Raw genomic sequence first — 18,417 nt, forward strand, 5'->3', positions numbered from 1 at the left:
CACCGTGGGGAGCTCCTGTTTTGTTTGTCAAGAAGAAAGATGGTACATTCAGGTTGTGTATCGACTACCGAGAGTTGAACAAACTTACCATCAAGAACCGCTACCCACTACCGAGAATCGATGACTTATTTGATCAACTACAAGGCTCGTCTGTTTATTCAAAGATTGACTTACGTTCCGGGTATCATCAAATGCGGGTGAAAGAAGATGATATTCCAAAGACTGCTTTCAGAACACGTTACGGTCATTACGAGTTTATGGTCATGCCGTTTGGTTTAACTAATGCACCAGCTGTGTTCATGGACCTTATGAACCGAGTGTGTGGACCACACCTTGACAAGTTTGTCATTGTTTTCATTGATGACATACTTATTTACTCAAAGAATGACCAAGAACACGGTGAACATTTGAGAAAGGTGTTAGAAGTATTGAGGAAAGAAGAATTGTACGCTAAGTTTTCAAAGTGTGCATTTTGGTTGGAAGAAGTTCAATTCCTCGGTCACATAGTGAACAAAGAAGGTATTAAGGTGGATCCGGCAAAGATAGAAACTGTTGAAAAGTGGGAAACCCCGAAAACTCCGAAACACATACGCCAGTTTTTAGGACTAGCTGGTTACTACAGAAGGTTCATCCAAGACTTTTCCAGAATAGCAAAACCCTTGACTGCATTAACGCATAAAGGGAAGAAATTTGAATGGAATGATGAACAAGAGAAAGCGTTTCAGTTATTGAAGAAAAAGCTAACTACGGCACCTATATTGTCATTGCCTGAAGGGAATGATGATTTTGTGATTTATTGTGATGCATCAAAGCAAGGTCTCGGTTGTGTATTAATGCAACGAACGAAGGTGATTGCTTATGCGTCTAGACAATTGAAGATTCACGAACAAAATTATACGACGCATGATTTGGAATTAGGCGCGGTTGTTTTTGCATTAAAGACTTGGAGGCACTACTTATATGGGGTCAAAAGTATTATATATACCGACCACAAAAGTCTTCAACACATATTTAATCAGAAACAACTGAATATGAGGCAGCGTAGGTGGATTGAATTATTGAATGATTACGACTTTGAGATTCGTTACCACCCGGGGAAGGCAAATGTGGTAGCCGATGCCTTGAGCAGGAAGGACAGAGAACCCATTCGAGTAAAATCTATGAATATAATGATTCATAATAACCTTACTACTCAAATAAAGGAGGCGCAACAAGGAGTTTTAAAAGAGGGAAATTTAAAGGATGAAATACCCAAAGGATCGGAGAAGCATCTTAATATTCGGGAAGACGGAACCCGGTATAGGGCTGAAAGGATTTGGGTACCAAAATTTGGAGATATGAGAGAAATGGTACTTAGAGAAGCTCATAAAACCAGATACTCAATACATCCTGGAACGGGGAAGATGTACAAGGATCTCAAGAAACATTTTTGGTGGCCGGGTATGAAAGCCGATGTTGCTAAATACGTAGGAGAATGTTTGACGTGTTCTAAGGTCAAAGCTGAGCATCAGAAACCATCAGGTCTACTTCAACAACCCGAAATCCCGGAATGGAAATGGGAAAACATTACCATGGATTTCATCACTAAATTGCCAAGGACTGCAAGTGGTTTTGATACTATTTGGGTAATAGTTGACCGTCTCACCAAATCAGCACACTTCTTGCCAATAAGAGAAGATGACAAGATGGAGAAGTTAGCACGACTGTATTTGAAGGAAGTCATCTCCAGACATGGAATACCAATCTCTATTATCTCTGATAGGGATGGCAGATTTATTTCAAGATTCTGGCAGACATTACAGCAAGCATTAGGAACTCGTCTAGACATGAGTACTGCCTATCATCCACAAACTGATGGGCAGAGCGAAAGGACGATACAAACGCTTGAAGACATGCTACGAGCATGTGTTATTGATTTCGGAAACAGTTGGGATCGACATCTACCGTTAGCAGAATTTTCCTACAACAACAGCTACCATTCAAGCATTGAGATGGCGCCGTTTGAAGCACTTTATGGTAGAAAGTGCAGGTCTCCGATTTGTTGGAGTGAAGTGGGGGATAGACAGATTACGGGTCCGGAGATTATACAAGAAACTACCGAGAAGATCATCCAAATTCAACAACGGTTGAAAACCGCCCAAAGTCGACAAAAGAGCTACGCTGACATTAAAAGAAAAGATATAGAATTTGAAATTGGAGAGATGGTCATGCTTAAAGTTGCACCTTGGAAAGGCGTTGTTCGATTTGGTAAACGAGGGAAATTAAATCCAAGGTATATTGGACCATTCAAGATTATTGATCGTGTCGGACCAGTAGCTTACCGACTAGAGTTACCTCAACAACTCGCGGCTGTACATAACACTTTCCACGTCTCGAATTTAAAGAAATGTTTTGCTAAAGAAGATCTCACTCTTCCGTTAGATGAAATCCAAATCAACGAAAAACTTCAATTCATCGAAGAACCCGTCGAAATAATGGATCGTGAGGTTAAAAGACTTAAGCAAAACAAGATACCAATTGTTAAGGTTCGATGGAATGCTCGTAGAGGACCCGAGTTCACCTGGGAGCGTGAAGATCAGATGAAGAAGAAATACCCGCATCTATTTCCAGAAGATTCGTCAACACCTTCAACAGCTTAAAATTTCGGGACGAAATTTATTTAACGGGTAGGTACTGTAGTGACCCGAACTTTTCCATGTTTATATATATTAATTGAGATTGATATTTACATGATTAAATGTTTCCAACATGTTAAGCAATCAAACTTGTTAAGACTTGATTAATTGAAATAGGTTTCATATAGACAATTGACCACCCAAGTTGACCGGTGATTCACGAACGTTAAAACTTGTAAAAACTATATGATGACATATAATGGATATATATATATATAGTTAACATGATACTATGATAAGTAAACATATCATTAAGTATATTAACAATGAACTACATATGTAAAAACAAGACTACTAACTTAATGATTTTTAAACGAGACATATATGTAACGATTATCGTTGTAAAGACATTTAATGTATATATATCATATTAAGAGATATTCATACATGATAATATCATGATAATATAATAATTTAAAATCTCATTTGATATTATAAACATTGGGTTAACAACATTTAACAAGATCGTTAACCTAAAGGTTTCAAAACAACACTTACATGTAACGACTAACGATGACTTAACGACTCAGTTAAAATGTATATACATGTAGTGTTTTAATATGTATTTATACACTTTTGAAAGACTTCAATACACTTATCAAAATACTTCTACTTAACAAAAATGCTTACAATTACATCCTCGTTCAGTTTCATCAACAATTCTACTCGTATGCACCCGTATTCGTACTCGTACAATACACAGCTTTTAGATGTATGTACTATTGGTATATACACTCCAATGATCAGCTCTTAGCAGCCCATGTGAGTCACCTAACACATGTGGGAACCATCATTTGGCAACTAGCATGAAATATCTCATAAAATTACAAAAATATGAGTAATCATTCATGACTTATTTACATGAAAACAAAATTACATATCCTTTATATCTAATCCATACACCAACGACCAAAAACACCTACAAACACTTTCATTCTTCAATTTTCTTCATCTAATTGATCTCTCTCAAGTTCTATCTTCAAGTTCTAAGTGTTCTTCATAAATTCCAAAAGTTCTAGTTTCATAAAATCAAGAATACTTTCAAGTTTGCTAGCTCACTTCCAATCTTGTAAGGTGATCATCCAACCTCAAGAAATCTTTGTTTCTTACAGTAGGTTATCATTCTAATACAAGGTAATAATCATATTCAAACTTTGGTTCAATTTCTATAACTATAACAATCTTATTTCAAGTGATGATCTTACTTGAACTTGTTTTCGTGTCATGATTCTGCTTCAAGAACTTTGAGCCATCCAAGGATCCATTGAAGCTAGATCCATTTTTCTCTTTTCCAGTAGGTTCATCCAAGGAACTTAAGGTAGTAATGATGTTCATAACATCATTCGATTCATACATATAAAGCTATCTTATTCGAAGGTTTAAACTTGTAATCACTAGAACATAGTTTAGTTAATTCTAAACTTGTTCGCAAATAAAAGTTAATCCTTCTAACTTGACTTTTAAAAATCAACTAAACACATGTTCTATATCTATATGATATGCTAACTTAATGATTTAAAACCTGGAAACACGAAAAACACCGTAAAACCGGATTTACGCCGTCGTAGTAACACCGCGGGCTGTTTTGGGTTAGTTAATTAAAAACTATGATAAACTTTGATTTAAAAGTTGTTATTCTGAGAAAATGATTTTTATTATGAACATGAAACTATATCCAAAAATTATGGTTAAACTCAAAGTGGAAGTATGTTTTCTAAAATGGTCATCTAGACGTCGTTCTTTCGACTGAAATGACTACCTTTACAAAAACGACTTGTAACTTATTTTTCCGACTATAAACCTATACTTTTTCTGTTTAGATTCATAAAATAGAGTTCAATATGAAACCATAGCAATTTGATTCACTCAAAACGGATTTAAAATGAAGAAGTTATGGGTAAAACAAGATTGGATAATTTTTCTCATTTTAGCTACGTGAAAATTGGTAACAAATCTATTCCAACCATAACTTAATCAACTTGTATTGTATATTATGTAATCTTGAGATACCATATACACGTATACAATGTTTCGACCTATCATGTCGACACATCTATATATATTTCGGAACAACCATAGACACTCTATATGTGAATGTTGGAGTTAGCTATACAGGGTTGAGGTTGATTCCAAAATATATATAGTTTGAGTTGTGATCAATACTGAGATACGTATACACTGGGTCGTGGATTGATTCAAGATAATATTTATCGATTTATTTCTGTACATCTAACCGTGGACAACTAGTTGTAGGTTACTAACGAGGACAGCTGACTTAATAAACTTAAAACATCAAAATATATTAAAAGTGTTGTAAATATATTTTGAACATACTTTGATATATATGTATATATTGTTATAGGTTCGTGAATCAACCAGTGGCCAAGTCTTACTTCCCGACGAAGTAAAAATCTTTGAAAGTGAGTTATAGTCCCACTTTTAAAATCTATTATTTTTGGGATGAGAATACATGCAGGTTTTATAAATGATTTACAAAATAGACACAAGTACGTGAAACTACATTCTATGGTTGAATTATCGAAATCGAATATGCCCCTTTTTATTAAGTCTGGTAATCTAAGAATTAGGGAACAGACACCCTAATTGACGCGAATCCTAAAGATAGATCTATTGGGCCTAACAAACCCCATCCAAAGTACCGGATGCTTTAGTACTTCGAAATTTATATCATATCCGAAGGGTGTCCCGGAATGATGGGGATATTCTTATATATGCATCTTGTTATTGTCGGTTACCAGGTGTTCACCATATGAATGATTTTTATCTCTATGTATGGGATGTGTATTGAAATATGAAATCTTGTGGTCTATTGTTACGATTTGATATATATAGGTTAAACCTATAACTCACCAACATTTTTGTTGACGTTTTAAGCATGTTTATTCTCAGGTGATTATTAAGAGCTTCCGCTGTCGCATACTTAAATAAGGACAAGATTTGGAGTCCATGCTTGTATGATATTGTGTAAAAACTGCATTCAAGAAACTTATTTTGTTGTAACATATTTGTATTGTAAACCATTATGTAATGGTCGTGTGTAAACAGGATATTTTAGATTATCATTATTTGATAATCTACGTAAAGCTTTTTAAACCTTTATTGATGAAATAAAGGTTATGGTTTGTTTAAAAATGAATGCAGTCTTTGAAAAACGTCTCATATAGAGGTCAAAACCTCGCAACGAAATCAATTAATATGGAACGTTTTTAATCAATAAGAACGGGACATTTCATGATGTTCATAACATCATTCGATTCATACATATAAAGCTATCTTATTCGAAGGTTTAAACTTGTAATCACTAGAACATAGTTTAGTTAATTCTAAACTTGTTCGCAAACAAAAGTTAATCCTTTTAACTTGACTTTTAAAATCAACTAAACACATGTTCTATATCTATATGATATTCTAACTTAATGATTTAAAACCTGGAAACACGAAAAACACCGTAAAATCGGATTTACGCCGTCGTAGTAACACCGCGGGCTGTTTTGGGTTAGTTAATTAAAAACTATGATAAACTTTGATTTAAAAGTTGTTATTCTGAGAAAATGATTTTTATTATGAACATGAAACTATATCCAAAAATTATGGTTAAACTCAAAGTGGAAGTATGTTTTCTAAAATGGTCATCTAGACGTCGTTCTTTCGACTGAAATGACTACCTTTACAAAAAGGACTTGTAACTTATTTTTCCGACTATAAACCTATACTTTTTCTGTTTATATTCATAAAATAGAGTTCAATATGAAACCATAGCAATTTGATTCACTCAAAACGGATTTAAAATGAAGAAGTTATGGGTAAAACAAGATTGGATAATTTTTCTCATTTTAGCTACGTGAAAATTGGTAACAAATCTATTCCAACCATAACTTAATCAACTTGTATTGTATATTATGTAATCTTGAGATACCATAGACACGTATACAATGTTTTGACCTATCATGTTGACACATCTATATATATTTCGGAACAACCATAGACACTCTATATGTGAATGTTGGAGTTAGCTATACAGGGTTGAGGTTGATTCCAAAATATATATAGTTTGAGTTGTGATCAATACTGAGATACGTATACACTGGGTCGTGGATTGATTTAAGATAATATTTATCGATTTATTTCTGTGCATCTAACTGTGGACAACTAGTTGTAGGTTACTAACGAGGACAGCTGACTTAATAAACTTAAAACATCAAAATATATTAAAAGTGTTGTAAATATATTTTGAACATACTTTGATATATATGTATATATTGTTATAGGTTCGTGAATCAACCAGTGGCCAAGTCTTACTTCCCGATGAAGTAAAAATCTGTGAAAGTGAGTTATAGTCCCACTTTTAAAATCTAATATTTTTGGGATGAGAATACATGCAGGTTTTATAAATGATTTACAAAATAGACACAAGTACATTGAATTATCGAAATCGAATATGCCCCTTTTTATTAAGTCTGGTAATCTAAGAATTAGGGAACAGACACCCTAATTGACGCGAATCCTAAAGATAGATCTATTGGGCCTAACAAACCCCATCCAAAGTACCGGATGCTTTAGTACTTCGAAATTTATATCATATCCGAAGGGTGTCCCGGAATGATGGGGTATTCTTATATATGCATCTTGTTAATGTCGGTTACCAGGTGTTCAACATATGAATGATTTTTATCTCTATGTATGGGATGTGTATTGAAATATGAAATCTTGTGGTCTATTATTATGATTTGATATATATAGGTTAAACCTATAACTCACCAACATTTTTGTTGACGTTTTAAGCATGTTTATTCTCAGGTGATTATTAAGAGCTTCCGCTGTCGCATACTTAAAAAAGGACGAGATTTGGAGTCCATGCTTGTATGATATTGTGTAAAAGCTGCATTCAAGAAACTTATTTTGTTGTAACATATTGTATTGTAAACCATTATGTAATGGTCGTGTGTAAACAGGATATTTTAGATTATCATTATTTGATAATCTACGTAAAGCTTTTTAAACCTTTATTGATGAAATAAAGGTTATGGTTTGTTTTAAAATGAATGCAGTCTTTGAAAAACGTCTCATATAGAGGTCAAAACCTCGCAACGAAATCAATTAATATGGAACGTTTTTAATCAATAAGAACGGGACATTTCAAATCACCCTCATGAATTTATAATTAGAGTCTGATTTCATGCAAATGAGGGCATTGCATGATCTCAAGTGTGGGGAAGGGTTATAAATTCTCTCGGGTTTATACTTGGTTTATTTGCCAAATTTTATAAAAATTTGAAAAATTTTCAACTAAATGAATTTAAAATCATGTTTATATATATTTATGAACGGTGAAAACTAGGTGTTAATACCGAAATTATTGTTACCTCGGAAAGGACATAAATTGAGAAACACCCTAAAACGCTTGAATTCATTTAAAATGGAATAAAGGAGAATAAAAAGGCAAAGAAAGAAACTAAGTGTGGGGAGAATGTACCTAGTTATTCAATTAAAAACTATCTAGCACATGTTTCTGTAAAGTTTATTGCAGATGCTTTTGTTTTGGACTAAATTAACTATTTTACCCGATGAAAGAAAAGAAAAGATGGATCTACACGATGAATCAATTCCATCATTAAAAGGAAGTAAAGTCTTCCGAAAAAGACACGCGCTTCTTGATTTAGGTCAAGAAGTTGTCTTCCAGACCAGCTGTAGGTTGACGAAAAATCTAGAAAAGTCATCACTAAAATCAGCAGGAAATCCACGGACCTCAGCATCAAACAGGGTCGCCAAGTGGTCAGACTTATCCTAACCATGAGAGGATCTGTCTTGTAAAATGGGGAGGGCACTGTGAAAATTAGCTTGATAAGACTAATGAATCAGATCCCCAGAAAGGATAATCTCCTTAAAGATCAAAAATCAGCATTTAAGACTGATATTACTCAATCCTTGAGATTGACCTTAAAGATTGAGAATTACAAACTCATGGAATTCAATGATATCTAAACTCGAGCTTGAACGAGAAAATATTTTGATCAAAAATACAAACCGATTTGTTTTCTGAAAAACCATTTTCAATGCGTTCATTACCATTGAACCTAAAATCCTAGGAATTCACCTGGAATTCATTAGGTCACCTGAACCAAATCGGGTGTCAACCGTAAGAACGGTGGTTGCATAGCATGGTCGGAGACAGGACCTTGTGCCAGACTGAAAAATCATAGGATGATCTTTACTATTGCTCCTACAAAGGATAGTAATAGCATCCGACACGTTTATAGACCATAATCAAAAGCAAGTCATGGGACATTGCCTTAACAGTTTCTTGTTCATCGCTTTCCTTTACAACCGGACGGTAGTTTACCGAAAGGTAATATACAGATCAAGTATACTGGACGTGTTGCTTTCCCAATACAAAGTTAGCAAGTGGGTAACACAAAACCACAAGTGTTGAGCTAAAATTTTCAAATCTGAAACCCACACAACCCACAAAAAAAAAAAATATATTTTGCAAACACCGGTGAAGGGTTATTCCGGAAAACTTATCTAGGGTAAAAGCTAGATTGAATTTTTAAAAGATCAAATATTTTCATAAAGATCCAATTTCCTTAAGGATCAACATTTTCATAGTCATGTGGGACTGTAAACCGCCTTTCAAATGTGCACTTTGCTTTGGAAACCGAAAGTAAATCGGCTATTTGATTGCAAGTGTCGTTGACCTAAACCCGAAGCAACTGTGGATGGCACACCTACCTTTAACCATGGTTCTATCATTACTATCATTGTTTATACCGCCGTATCAAAATCACTGATGTATAAAGTGTGAGAATAAAAAAGTGATTCGAGTGAAGTGTGATTTTATTTCAAGTTATGTATTGCTTGAGGACAAGCAACGCTCAACTGTGGGGATATTTGATAAGGCTAAAAAGGAACATATATTTCATAGCAATATCCCTCCTAAATAATAGGTTTTCATATGTAATTGTATTATATTTTTATTGTAATTGTTTAAATAAATAAGTGCGAAGACAAAAGGCGAAAACGAAGATTTGAAGACACAAACGTCCAAAAAGCTCAAATGTACAAGATACAATTCAAAAGGTTCAATTTATTGATGAAAAACGTCTAAAAATGACAAGAGTACAAGTTACAAAACGCAAAGTACAAGATATTAAATTGTACGCAAGGACGTTCGAAAATCCGGAACCGGGACATGAGTCAACTATCAACGCCCGACGCAACGGACCAAAAATTACAAGTCAGCTATGCACAAGAATATAATATAATATATAAATAATTATATTAATTATTTATATTTTATATTTATATATTTATTATGTCGACAAGCTAGGAGCCAAAAGTTTGTGAGCTGGATTTTCAAACTCCACGACTCGCGGAGTTTGAAGGCCAAAAACTCCACGACTCGCGGAGCTGCCAAATTCCAAAATGCCTATAAAAGGTCACGAATTCTGCGAGTAAAAAAAATATAATAAATAATAATAATACTCTGTAGTATAATATAAATAAATAAATATAATATATATATATATATATATATATATATATATATATATATATATATATATATATATATATAGTATAGATTAGTGTTATATTAGATTAGTTTGGGTTATGTAAAAGTTATTTTACGGGTTTTGAAGTCGAAATTCTGACCGTGTAACACTACGCGATAAATACTCAATGTAAGTTATGTTCTCCTTTTTACATTAATGTCTCATAGCTAAGTTATTATTATGCTTATTTAATCTGAAGTAATCATGATGTTGGGCTAAAAATATCTAAAATTGGGTAATTGGGCTTTGTACCATAATTGGGCTTTGGACAAAAGAACGACACTTGTGGAAATTAGACTATGGGCTATTAATGGGCTTTATATTTGATTAGCTAAATGATAGTTTGTTAATTTTAATATAAAGATTTATAATTGGACGTACCTATAAATAACCATATACACTCGATCGGACACGATGGGCGGGGTATTTATATGTACGAATAATCGTTCATTTAACCGGATACGGGAATGGATTAATAGTCTATGAAATTATTAAAACAGGGGTGAAATTATGTACAAGGACACTTGGCATAATTGATAAAAAAGTATTAAAACCTTGGGTTACACGCAGTTGATATCCTGGTGTAATTATTATACAAAGTATTAAAACCTTGTTACAGTTTAAGTCCCCAATTAGTTGGAATATTTGACTTCGAGTATAAGGATAATTTGACGAGGACACTCGCACTTTAAATTTATGACCGATGGACTGTTATGGACAAAAACCAGACGGACATATTAAATAATCCAGGACAAAGGACAATTAACCCATGGGCATAAAACTAAAATCAACACGTCAAACATCATGGTTACGGAAGTTTAAATAATCATAATATATTTTATTTCATTTTTCCTCGTACTTTTATTTATTGTCATTTTAATTATTGTTATTTATTTTATATTGTTATTTAAATATCGTCATTTACTATACACTTCGCTTAAAATATAAATCGACCAACCGGTCATTAAACGGTAAACCCCCTTTTATATATTATTATATATAATTATATATATTTTGTACAAATATAGTTGTTTAAAAATATAGTGTGCAATAAGCCCTCTCCCTGTGGAACGAACCGGACTTACTAAAAACTATACTACTCTACGATTAGGTACACTGCCTATAGTGTTGTAGCAAGGTTTAGGTATATCCCATTTGTAAATAAATAATTAAAACTTGTGTAATTTGTAACGTATTTAATAGTTTTTCCTTGTAAAATTTAATAGTATTTTATACCCCTTAGCTTTAACATCAAAATTCTTCTAACAATTCTGCATGTGAATCTATAGTTTGAATGTAATAACATATATCATCTGCAAATTGCGGTTGTTGCATGGCTCTATCAACAGAAAAGGTAACACTCTCGTCCTCTATACTTAAGGTCAGTTTCTTACCGAACACGTCTATTATTGCTTTAGCTGTGTTTAAGAATGGTCTTCATAATATGAGAGGAACTCGAGAATCTTCTTCCATGTCCAGAATAACAAAATCTACTGGAAATACTAAAGTACCAACTTTAACTAGCATGTTTTTCATTATCCCTCTAGGATATTTTACTGACCGATCTGCTAGTTGTATGCTTATTCGTGTTGGTTTCAATTCTCCAAGGTCTAGTTTAGCGTATAGTGAATACGGCATTAAATTTATACTAGCACCTAAGTCTGCCAATGCTTCTATTGAACTAAGACTACCCAGAAAACATGTAATTGTGAAACTTCCTGGATCTGAGAGTTTTTTTGGTAGCTTATTCAACAGCACTGCAGAGCAATTAGCATTCATTGTAACAACCGAGAGTTCTTCCATTTTCTTTCTATTTGTGATTAGATCTTTCAAGAATTTAAGTTATCTAGGCATTCCCGAAATCACATCAATGAAAGGAAGATTAACATTTATTTGTTTAAACATATCCAAGAATTTGGATTGCTCGGCTTCAAGTCTTTTTTTTTCTCATTTTACTCGGGTAAGAAAGTGGTGGTTGGTATGTTTTAACATAAGGTTTAGCTTTAACTGTGTTATCTTCGTTAACCTTTTCAACTATCGGTTCTGATTCCTTCTCTTGTTCAGGTTGTGGTGCCTGTGGAGTAGGAATAGCGTCATCAGAAATTACAGGCATTTCAGGTGGTTTAAGTGTAATACCACTTCTCGTGGTAATGGCTTTAGCTGTTTCATTCCGGGGGTTAGCATTTGTATCGCTAGGTAGACTTGTATCGCTAGGTAGACTCCCCGGTTTTCTTTCACCTATCAACCTTGTTAGGTTACTCACTTCTTGTTCCAAATTTTGAATTGAAGCTTGTTGATTTCTAAATGCTTGAGCATTTTTTTCATTCATTTGTTTCTGAGATGTGAAAAATTGCATTTGAGATTCAACTAGCTTTAACATCATATCTTCTAAATTTGTCTTTTTATCATCGGTTTGTGGTGGTTTATTTTGAAAAATAGGTCTTTGCTGGTTGTAAGTATTATTAGATACTTGTTGATTGCTAGGACCTTGTTGGTTGTTGTATGAAACATTTCGGTTATAATTCTGATTTTGATTGTAGTTTGGTCTTGGCGGTTGATAATTATTTTGATAATTATTTCCAGGCCTTTGGTTTATATATGAAACATTCTCTCTTTGTTCCATCGTTTGTTCAATACTGAGACAATCTTTTGTCAAATGTGGTCCTCTACACTGCTCACAACTAATTCGTATTGAGTGAATATCTTTAGTCAACTTTTCCATTCGTCTCTCGAAAGCATCTATCTTTGCAGAAATGGAATCAAAGTCATGGTTAGAATCGGCTCTAGCCCCTTTAGATGATCTAACGATATCTTTTTCTTGATGCCACTCATGTGAGTGAGAAGCAGTGTTATCAATAATTTTGTAAGCTTCAGTTGCGGTTTTCTTCATAATGGAACCACCAGCTGCTATATCGATGTCTTTTCGTGTAGTGATGTCGCATCCTTGGTAGAATATTTGTACTATTTGATAAGTGTCTAAACCATGTTGCGGACATCCTCTTAACAACTTTCCGAATCTTGTCCACGCCTCATATAGAGTTTCATTTAGCTTTTGCGTGAACGTAACAATTTCTCATTGAAGTCTTACGGCTTTAGATGCCGGAAAGAATTGTTTAAGAAATTTTCAAGACTAAAACGTCCCATGTATCAATCGCCCCTTCAGGTAACGATTCTAACCAATCTTTGGCTTCTCCCTTTAAAGTCCAGGGAAATAACATGAGATAGATCTGTTCATCCTCAACTTCTCTGATTTTAAATAGAGTAATGATCCTATTAAAGGTTCGAAGATGTTTGTTTGGATCTTCCTTCAGCGCACCACTAAATTGGAATTGATTTGTTACCATGTGTAGGATTTGTCCTTTGATTTCATAATCTGGTGCATTAATGTCTGGTTGAGTAATTGCATGACCTTGGCCAGTGCGTTTAGCCCTCATTAGGTCTTCCATACTTAGAGGTTCCAGATTTTCCATGATTGAAATTGTTGAATCTGAATCACTAGAGGATTCTGACTTAATGGTTTCTTCCTCGACAATCTCTGGATGAGTGATTTGTGGTTCTGGAGGAATGATTAGTGGTTCAGGATCTCTGAATTGTCCCTGAATATCCTCCGGATTCTCAATTGTGAGGTCGGGTTCAAAAAATGGATTATCGGAAATTTGAATTGGGGTACTTGTTTGATTTGATGACGATTCTAAAGAAAAATCAATGGCGACAATATTAGCTTGATGTCTTGATCGAGTTACAGGAGGTGAACGTATGAAATGTGGTGAACGTTTTGCTCGGTGCATTCACTGAATATCCTATTAGTTATAAAAGGTAAAAATTATATAAGTTATCAAATTAATAGACTTTTCTGATTTTGCTCACGTTTCGAATAGCCAATAGATGCAGCAGGTTGCCAGGACCCTTTAAATCGGAAGCCCACAACTCGCCACTAACAAATCCAACTATTACTACGAACCAGAAAATTTTGGATGTCTATCAATTTAATCGCTTAAAATAATTTTTCGTCGAAATTTTGAAGAAAAAATCTATGTCCTAAAAACTAGATTGTTGAGAAATAAGAAAGAAAAAAAGCGCGTCGAAAAACGTCGAAAAATAAAAGGTCAAAAAATAAAAATAAGAAAGAAAAAGTCGAAACTTAAAAGTATAAAAACTAAAAATTAAAACTTACGTCTAAAGGTATTAAAGCTTAAAAGGAATTCTATATCCAAAACGGCAATAACTTAAAAAGTACTAAAATCTTAAAACGGCGTCGCAAAATTCTAAAGCAACTAAATCTTAGTCTAAAGAAAAAGCACTTAAGGGATTTTACGGCAAAGCCTAAAAATCTAGAAATAAAAATAAACTACGGAAAAAACTAACCTTAAAACTAATTACAAACGAAAAATATACAAAATTACGCTTGAACGATTAAAATGATACGAAATATAAAAATAAAATTAAAGTTATAAAAATACAATTTTTATAAAAATATTATTTTTATATAAAGTATTTTATAAAAATATTAGTTTTATATATTAATAAAACTAATTAAAACTTAAAAATACAAAATTTAATTAAAACTTAAAACTAATTATATTAAATTACTAAACCTTAATTATAATTAATAATAATTAATTTTTAACCCTAATTTCGTAATAAATGAGGTACCAGGTCAGGCGTGTCAGACGGCTCCGCGAGTGCGGATTTTTTTTATGCCAAAAAGCTCCGCGAGTGCGGAGGTTGCATATTCAGATGAGTAGCAGGCTCAAATTCGTTCGACAGGTTCAGATTTTAATATTTTTTTTATAGAAAATATAACTTAACTAAAATTAAAAATAAAAATAATTTACTTATTAGTTTTTATAAATCTTAATAAAAAATATGAACTTTTTAATTTAAACACTTAAAAATATAGATATATATATTTTTGTTCTTTTTTTTATAGCATTTCGCTTCGGCGTTAAGTGAGTTCCCCGGCAGCGGCTCCAAAAATACTTGATGTTATGCGAGGTGTATACGAAATAGTTATATTTTTATTGCGAAATACTATTAAATATGATACAATTTTACACAAGTTATTTATTTATTTATAGAGTGGATATTCCTAAAACTTGCTACAACACTATAGGCAGTGTTCCTAATCGTAGAGTAGTGTAGTTTTTAGTAAGTCCAGTTCGTTTCGCAGGGAGCTAGCTGAGTTAAACGCTATATTTATTTTAAACTATATTTGTATATATATATATATATATATATATATATATATATATATATATATATATATATATATATATATATATATATATATATATATATATAAGTAATATTATTATTATTATAAAAGGGGGTTTTACCATTTAATGACCGGTTTGTCGATTTTAAAACTTTAGTCACAATTAAAACCTAATGTAAAATATTAAATATAAATACAACTTAATTTAAAGCGTAAATTAAATGACGATAAATAAAAGTGCGATAAATAAAAGTGCAATAAATTAAAGTACGATAAATAAAATGACGGTAAATAAAATTGCGATAATTATGAAATAAAGGAATTATGCTTATTTAAACTTCCGTAATCATGATGTTCGACGTGTTGATTTTAATTTATTACCATGGGTTAATTGTCCTTTTTCATGGATTATTCGATATGTCCATCTGGTTTTTGTCCATAACAGTCCATCAGTCAAAAATATAAATGTCCTCGTCAAATTATCCTTATACCCAAAGTCAAATATTCCAACTAATTGGGGACTTAAACTATAATAAGGTTTTAATACATTGTTAATGATTACACCAGGTTATCGACTGTGTGCAATCCAAGGTTTTAATACTTTATTATCAATTTTACCAAGTGTCCTTGTATGTAATCCACCCCTGTTTTAATGAGTCCATTGACTATTAATCCATCCCCGTATCCGGTTAAATGAACGATTATTAGTACTTATAAATATCCCGCCCATCGTGTCCGATCGAGTGTAAGTGGTTATTTATAAGTACGTCCAATTGTAAATCTTTATATTAAATTAACGAACTATCATTCAATTAAACAAATATAAAGCCCATTAATAGCCCATAGTCTAATTTCCACAAGTGTCGGTCTTTTGTCCAAACCCCAATTATGGTACAAAGCCCAATAACCACGTCTTTAATATTTAGCCCAACATCACGATTATTTCGGCTTAAATAAGCATAATAATAATTTAGCTACGAGATATTAATTTTAAAAGGTTAAACATAACTTACAATGAGTATTAATCGCGTAGTGTTACACGGACAGAGTTTCGACTTACAAACTTAAAACATTCGCTAACATAACCTTATTATTATTAAACTTTAAATTAAAATTATAATTAAAAAATATAAATATAAATATATATATATATATATATATATATATATATATACATATATATATATATATATATCGTATATGTTGAGAGAAAGGAAAAGAAAAATGTGTGTTTGATCGAGCAGAATTTGTTGCCTTTTATAGGCCCACGTTGAACTGTTGAACTCCGCGAGTGCGGTACTTCTCCTATTCACAGCTCCGCAGTCACGGAGCTTTGGATTCCTGTTCATCCCTTTGAGTTAAACGTGGGCTGCTTATAATTATAATATATAATAATATATATATAATTAATTATATATTATATTATATTCTTTTGCATAATTGACTTGTAATTTTTGGTCCGTTGCATCGCGCGCTGAAAGTTGGTTCATGTCTCAGTTCCGGATTTTCGAACGCCTTTTTGTACGATTTAATATCTTGTACTTTGCGTTGCACGGCTTGTACTCTTGTCATTTTTAGACGATTCTTATCAATAATTTGAACCACTTGGATTGTACTTTGTACTTTTTAGCTTTTTGGTCGTTTGCGTCTTCAAATCGTCGAATCTGTCTTTTGTCTTCACCTTTTATTATTTAAACGAATATCACTTGTAACTAGAACAATTGCAACTAAAAGCTTGTCTTTCTTGAAGGATAATGCTATGAAATATTTGTTCGTTTTTAGCATTATCACTTCTCCATATGGATCATTTTGGTCCAATAAACAAGAAGAGTATCACTCGACATACTTACTATTTGGTTATAACTGATTAATACTCGCATTTTACATGGGTGGTGATGTTGAAAAGTAAAGCTCATACTTTTGACCAAATCAAGCTGTTAATCACAAGACTTGAAACTCTATACAAGTTGAAGGTAAGAAGAATCCGTACTGATAATGGGAGCGAGTTTAAGAATCAAAAGATGGAAGAGTTCTGTAATGATAAAGGCATTCAGCAACAGTTTAGCTTGCCTGATACTCTGTAAATGAACGGCGTTGCTGAAAGAAAGAATAGAACTCTAATTGAGACTGCCAGGAAAATGTTAGCTGAATCAAAATTACCTGTTACTTTCTGGAGTGAAGAGGTTTCTAATTGATGCTACACGATGAATAGAGGACTTGTGGTCAAATGACACGACAAGACACGTTATGAGCCTGCTACTTAAAAGGAAACCTAACATCAAGCATCTTAAACCATTTGATGCTCTATGTACCATTATGATTCAGGATAAAAGAGGTAAATTCAATCCAAAGGTAGTTACAGGGAGAATTTTGGGTTATGGGAAAGCGTGTAAGAGGGCATTCAATCTTGACTCTCGGTGCGTTGAAGAACGTACTAAAATTGATATTCAGAGACTTGCTCGTATTCCTATTGGTAAAGGATATCAATGATAGTTTGATTATGATGAACTGTTCGATTCATTCCATCTTCTTGGCGTGAACTCTAACGATGAGATTGTTGTACAAATGATGTATAATATGCGTATCTCTTCTGTGAATGCATCTGATGTGCATGTGTAGTCTGATATTCCAATTGAAACTGACACTAGTACTCCTAGGTTTGGCCCTAATAAAGGTGAATCAGATTCTGATGATTCTATCCCACAATTGGAGGAGACTGTCTTACATACCGAGGGGGAGGAAGTGTTTGAAGAAGTAATGGAAGAGCAACTTGTTCTGATTACTACTGAGGATTCTACTGAAAATGAATATTTAAGATGATCAAGTAGAACTTTGTCTCTCCCTAAGCGTTATGATGATTATGTAATTGATCCTGCTGGAGTTTCAGGTGCGGTAGGCGATGGATCTTCTACCTCAGACACTAGAGCTACACCCTCTGTTAATATTGTGAGAACAT

This window comes from Rutidosis leptorrhynchoides, chromosome 4 (genome assembly GCF_046630445.1).
Source record: "Rutidosis leptorrhynchoides isolate AG116_Rl617_1_P2 chromosome 4, CSIRO_AGI_Rlap_v1, whole genome shotgun sequence".
Lineage (NCBI taxonomy): Eukaryota > Viridiplantae > Streptophyta > Magnoliopsida > Asterales > Asteraceae > Rutidosis > Rutidosis leptorrhynchoides.